We start from the raw sequence: 6,856 nt of genomic DNA on the forward strand, positions 1-6,856 counted from the left end.
GATAACTTTATTGGACCAAATATGTGTTTAATTTTGAGTCAAGTGAGATATTGTCTTAATTTTATAAAGCTCAATGAAGATGATGATCTTTTTATAAAAAATAATCATCAATTTTATAAATCAAATCGATGAAGTACTAAAGATATGCAATCAATACTAAAAATTAGTTTATATTTATCTTCATTCTAAATATCATTGATCATTAAATTGAATTAACAGATAATATTTTTTTTTATTGAATTTATCATACATGTTTCTGACAGAGTACGGAAGCAAGCAAGCGCTAAACCTAAAAGATACGGAAGCAAGCAAGCGCTAAACCTAAAAGATAAACACTACAAAAAAAAAAAACCAAAACCTAAAAGATAAAGAGATAGGTTGCAAGCGACAAACCTATCAAATAAGAATTTCCTGAATCCACCATAATTGAGAGAAAATCTAGAATAATTTTATTGAATCAAAAAGTGCCTCTTAAGCTTCATAATGTTAATTATAACAAACCCGTGGGCCGAAATAAAACAAAACAAAATAATAATAGAAAGTTATAGAAAATTACTAAGATTTGGCTAAAATAAAATACTATAAAATTACTAAGAAAACCCTCATGCATCAGTTTCCTATAAATAAATATTTCTACATCTTGTTTTATTTATGAAACATTTTTAGTATGATATTTTAGTCTTTTTTTTTTTTGAACAAGCCAAAATGAATTATATTAACACTGACACCGTGATCACTTCAACACAAGACGTGCCAAAGAAAAACACGGAAAATACAAAAGTCTGTCAGACATAAACAAATGGTTAGCCAATGCCCAAACACTAAAAAGGGCCTGACCACCAGGACTGAGTACCGTAAACAAAATTAGTCTTACAAGCCTTCAGCCACCACAATGATTGTGACTTAATTTTATCTAACAACTGAATAATAGAACATTCCTTATTTTTGAACAACCTACAATTGCGTTCGTTTCATATGGTCGAAACACACAAAAGCCAAATCATATGTAAAAAGGATCGCCATTCCTTCTAAGCTCCTGTATAATTAATAAATTGCAAGAAATGATCAGAAAGAACCTGAGAGTCCACCCCAACAAAACCAATCCAATCCCGCACCAATGGCCACAAAGCACTGAAAGTAGGACAAGACAAAAACAAGTGGGTAGTATCCTCGACATGACCGCACCCTGCTACACACAACCGCGCCGCTGTAGCAATAAAACCACGGTTAGCCAAGTTGAATCTAGTAGGAAGCCTGTCCCGAAGAAGTCTCCATGCAAAAATCGACACTTTCAAGGGAACCTTTTTATGCCAAATGAGGTCCACATTATGATGTAACTCAGGCGTCTCCTGAGATGTCAGCAGGTCATAAACCGCACGAACAGAGTATGATTGTTAAAAAGATGTATGTGATATTGCTATAGTTTGTATTCAATTACCTCTTCTTTGTAATAGAGTTCTTTTTAAAAAGAAATTGGTTTTAATGTGAAATATTTTGCTTCTCAATAGTGGTGATTTAAAGCTACAATCTATGTTATCTTTTGAGTTTATCTTTAAAATTGAAAATTGTGCGTCTATGTTTTTACCATTATTGAAAGAATTTTTTTTATGATTTTTAATTTTCTTACAAATTTTCTTACGATAACACTTCGTCATTTTATTTCTGGGCAATCTTCCTTTGTTTTTGTTCAATGATAATATAAATTTTACAGAGATACAACTATTAGAGTTTTGATTCTTTCATTTTTTGTGTTTCACAACTCTCTCTCTGTATGTGAATATTTTTTGTGGGAAATTAACAAAACTTGATTTTTTTTGTTAGGTTAATTCAACTTGGTTTTGACTAATTATGTTTGCAGGAACTATTCCGGAATTTGAATCTGGAACATCAGCAAAACATGTAGTGGAACTTTGAATAAGATAAGATTGAAACAAGACATGGATGTATCACGAGGAAAAAAGTTTGTTGCAGACATGAGAATGACAATATGTCCAACAACACCCCTACTATTTGTTGCTGAACCCCCCAAAGAGTCATTTTAATGTTGCTTGGTACTCTCCCTAGTCCCAGATGTGAAGCAATTAAATGTAGAAGTGGCTCGTTGATGGTCGGATTAGGCAAGTGTACCAAATCGTTTACCAAGTAATAAAGTGATAAGTAGCGTATCGTACCCACATAGATTGTCGTTTCGTCTAAACAATTCGTGTTACTTATTTGGGAACAAAATAAATAAATAAGATAAGGGTTTAGAGCTTGCAATTTAATTTGTTTGCAACAGAGCAAGATTACCTGTCTTGATTGTAGAATGTTAGTGGCGGCTAGGATTCTTTGAATCTCCTCTATTCATTTGTTGGAATTAATTAACAGTCAAGTCACGTTCAATTTTTCTAAGTAGACTATCTAAGTGATGAGTTGTCGGGACGCGATAACTTAATCAGTTTGTCAAGTCGCACCTATTGGTTGCACGGTGATCCTTATGTGTATGGTCTTACTCTCTCGGTCGATTTTGGTCTATCCCTTCGCTTGTTGAGTTGCACATGTTGGTCACACGGCGATCCTTACGTGTGGGGTCTTACTCCCTTAAAGGTAATTAAAACATAAACTTAAATTAGAGTTTCTAAATTTCCAAAGGTATGGTGGCTAGTGTTCCTAAAGGTTCTCTCATCTGTGAATCTTAGAAGTACATAACACACTCTCCTTCTCGGTAGTTTTACAAACGGACAGCCCTATCAGCGTCTACCTTACCAAAGTGCGAGGAGAATGGAGTTGTTGGGCTGATTTAAGTCGTGAAGTCACTTGTTTCCTTAATTACTAACTAGTTACCACCTGATGTCAGCAGATGTTTATCAATACTAGGTACCTCCCTAAGTACTTACTATCAGGGTACGCATGCTTTTGGTTTGTTTCGCTAGTTACTAACTAATTACTTCTTGGTTAGACAGATATAAATATCAAGATAAGAATATCAATATTAGGCCATGTCACTACCTAAGTGCCTAAATCAGGGTTATGCTTCAGAGAAGACAAATCTTACGCACTACGGTAAAACTAAATAACGAAAAGAAAATAACTAAATAAACGACTTTAAATTAAATAATTATCTAACAAACAAAATAGAGGTTCATCTTAGAACCCTAGCCTAAAAATATTTAGCTACTCATGGTAACTAAAGACAAAATACAAAAGAAATAACACATACCCTAGAGAAACTTGGAAAGAGGAGAGAGAAACTTCTCCCTGGAAGCTCTTAGTGCTTGCCTTCCTCTTGAACCACTTTGTTCTGAATGAAAAATTGTGAATGAGAAATGCGGTATTTATAGGGAGAGTTTCCACCTGAAGTCGGGGCCAAAAACCATATAGGATATGTGGTGTACTTCCATGATTCATAGACGTATGTGGAGCCTTTCAATTACCTCGAAGATTGTAAGGCATCACTTTAATAACCTTACGAAAGCATACGAACTATGTAGGATTGACGACCCTATATACCATCATTGTGCATATAACCTTACTGTGATAAGCAGGTGCAACTTGACAGTTGGAGGGACGTAAAACTCCCATGAATTCATCACGTAAATAGAACCTTTGTCTCATAAGTGATAATTGTTTGTCTTTAATCCAACAAGAAAATATAGTGGAAGAATCCTAAGCACCGCTAATTCTGCAATCAAACTCGTTTACTTTTTTGCAATCAAACTCAATTGTTTTGCGCAATCAAAACAAACTTCCAAACTCCCCCATCTAATTGCTTTTGATTTTATTGTTTAATAAGCTAGGTTTATCTAATTGCATAGTTGAAACGACAATTCATGTGGAGATGATTTTACTTATCATTTTATTGCTTGAAACAGTTTGATGCACTTGCCAAATATAATCATCAAAATCCTACCAGCTCCAAGTTAGGTCCTAATGATTTTATTTATTTCATAGTTGTTATTGAACATGTAGGATTAAAGAAGAAGCTAGTGACAATAATAAAATTACAAATTTTGAATTACCGTCACTTTAGCGTCGACATCCTTACGAGTATTATAAAATCAACGCTGGTATGTTAACTCTGATGTTATGGTTAATGTGAACATAATAATGAAAGTAAAATCTTGAAGAATAAAATGTTGAATGTGAGGTAGAAGCATACCCAAAAAATAGAGAGTATCTTAGAAGTACAATATAGTAATAAATGGGGTGCCAATTACCGCACTTCCGAGTATGCTCACACAGGGGCGGACCTGGACTTGCAATATCACTGTGGCAAAAAAATATTCCGTCGAATAATTAAATTATATTAAATTTTATAAATTTTAGTAACCAACCTAAAACTAAAATCAATTTCAATTTCATCACTGCTATCACTCTCATTATCTTGATTCAATATCAATTTTCTAATTCAATTACTCTCACTACTACTATCAATTTCAATATAGTAATTTCAAAACTGACTCGAAAGAGGAGAGGAGATGAAATGGGCTGAGAGAGAGAGAGAGAGAGAGAGAGAGAGAGAGAGAGAGAGAGAGAGAGAGAGAGAGAGAGAGAGAGAGAGAGAGAGAGAGAGAGAGAGAGAGAGAGAGAGAGAGAGAGAGAGAGAGAGAGAGAGAGAGTAACGGTTCATGGTTGGTTGGTGGTGTTGATGTGAGAAATCAGAAGGAAAACAGGTGGTGCGGTTAGAAAAGAAGAAGGAAAGGAAACGTGGGCCTGATAGAAATCAGAAAAGGAAAGTGATGGGCTGGGTTCTAAAAGAAATTAAAAACAATTGGACCTGAGCTGGTGTGGCTATTGCCACATCCTGCCCTGCTTAGGTCCGCCCCTCACACTTAGAGAGGTTGAATGACACAAAAGACAAAAGTATGCGAACATCCAATTAATGTATTGAATTTGGAGAGCGTTGAAGTTATGAAAAGTTTATTAAAAACTCTCACTAGTAAATTCATGATGTAATTGTTATAAACTCATGTTTTGCCAGTGACATTTTATGGTTTAGATAAAGAAACTCATTGAGATGTAATCTCATAGTTTTAGTTTTATATTTTTCAATTGAGTAAACTCTTATTAGAAGTCGCATCAAGCCTTGCAGATGCTGATGGAAAGAAAAATTTGATGAAAGCACATTCTTATGGACACATCACAGTCAACATTCAAATATGGATGATAAATTTGAGAAGGACATGGATCAAAATCCGAATGAGTAAAAATGAAGTGGATATGTATATGATGGAGCCTAGGGAGAAGAAAAATCATGATTTTGACATCTTGAACTGATGGAAGGTAAACTCCACCAAATACCATACTCATGGTCTAACAACTAGAGATATTTTGACTATGCCAATATCTACTATTGCTTCGGAGTATGCTTTTAGCAACGGAGGTAGAGTTCTTAGTTGTTATAGGAGCTCTCTTACACCACACGATGTTGAAGCTTTGATCTATGCACAAAATTTGTTAAGATCCTCGCTTTGTCAATGGATATTAAAGAGCATTTTGGAAGACTTGTAGAAGCTCGAAGAAGGTGTATATGTATATTGTAAACTTTATTTTAGTTCACGATTCTATTTTATTCAATTTCAATTGTTTGATAGACCTTTGTTATATTTGATACATTCTTAGAAATTGATATGATCCCATAATTGAATGAGTGGCTTTCTGATGTTGAATTTGATTTGTAGATGTGCTTGAAAATGAAATGGTATGTTCAATTGTTCATTTTTTTTAAATTTTTTTTATTTGTTTTTAAATCAATTGATCTGACCAACAAACTGTTCAATTATGATATGTAGATGAAGTCATGGAGATGGAGACGACATGTTTTATTGAAATTGTTGTGTTCTTTTTTGTTGAATTGTGTTACTTTGGAACTTTGAGTTGTTTTGTTGTTTTGTTTTGTTGTTTCGTTTTGTTGTTTTACTTTGGATAAACAACTTTCATCGACGCCGTAATGCTATTTTGGAATTTCAAGTTCGTTTTTGGACAGGCCAAACACCATTTTTTATCCTTTAAGTTTGACAAAAATATTGGGTTAGTCCTTTATGTTTTTTAAGTTTTAAATACGCCCTTTAAGTTTTTTAAAGTTTCAAATAAGTCAATTAAGTTGTTAATTCAATGCATCTCTTTGAAGTTTTAAGTTTTTTAAATTTCAAATAGATCCTTAAAAGGATGACCGTGTATTAAATTAACAACTCAAATGACCTATTTAAAACTTAAAAACTTACGGGACTAACTCAGTATTTTTGTGAAACTTAAAAGACCAAAAAATATATTTGGCCTTTTGAATATGTAAAATGGTTTCGTTCTGTAATGTTATGTTAAAACGTACTTGGTATTAAAATCAAATGTAATGGTAAGATATGCAAGTTTATTGTAATATTTTTCATTATATTTGGTCACATCTGTGTCAAAAAAATATTATATTTGGTCACATTATAGAAAGAAAAAAAAGTTGTCCTACAATTAACAAGTTGGTAATATTAGAGTTATTAGTATTGTAATATTTTTTATCTCGCAATAAATCATATCAATTAGACCAATTTAAACCGCATTTGTTTGGTTTAAATGATTTTTTAAAAACTAATCAAATCAAACCGAATCATGCGAATTTTTAGCTTATAATTTAGATGACTTTTTATACTCAAACCCGAATCAAACCACATGAGCCATAGCAAACATCACTTACACTACTTTAGGAGCGTTTGGCTGCTTTGGGTTCCCGCCAAACGTGACTACCAAAACAAAAAATGTGGTTTCCTCGTGGGATTCCACATATCACACTGGTGGTTGAGTTGTGGGGACCCGTAAATAGTAGAGAAAACAAAAACCTTGTGCACATTCAATTCTCTTGTTCACGCAACAAATAACAAAACATTAA

The sequence above is a fragment of the Medicago sativa genome, chromosome 2 (assembly GCF_051527215.1).
Source record: "Medicago sativa cultivar Bolivia chromosome 2, Bolivia_mono, whole genome shotgun sequence".
Lineage (NCBI taxonomy): Eukaryota > Viridiplantae > Streptophyta > Magnoliopsida > Fabales > Fabaceae > Medicago > Medicago sativa.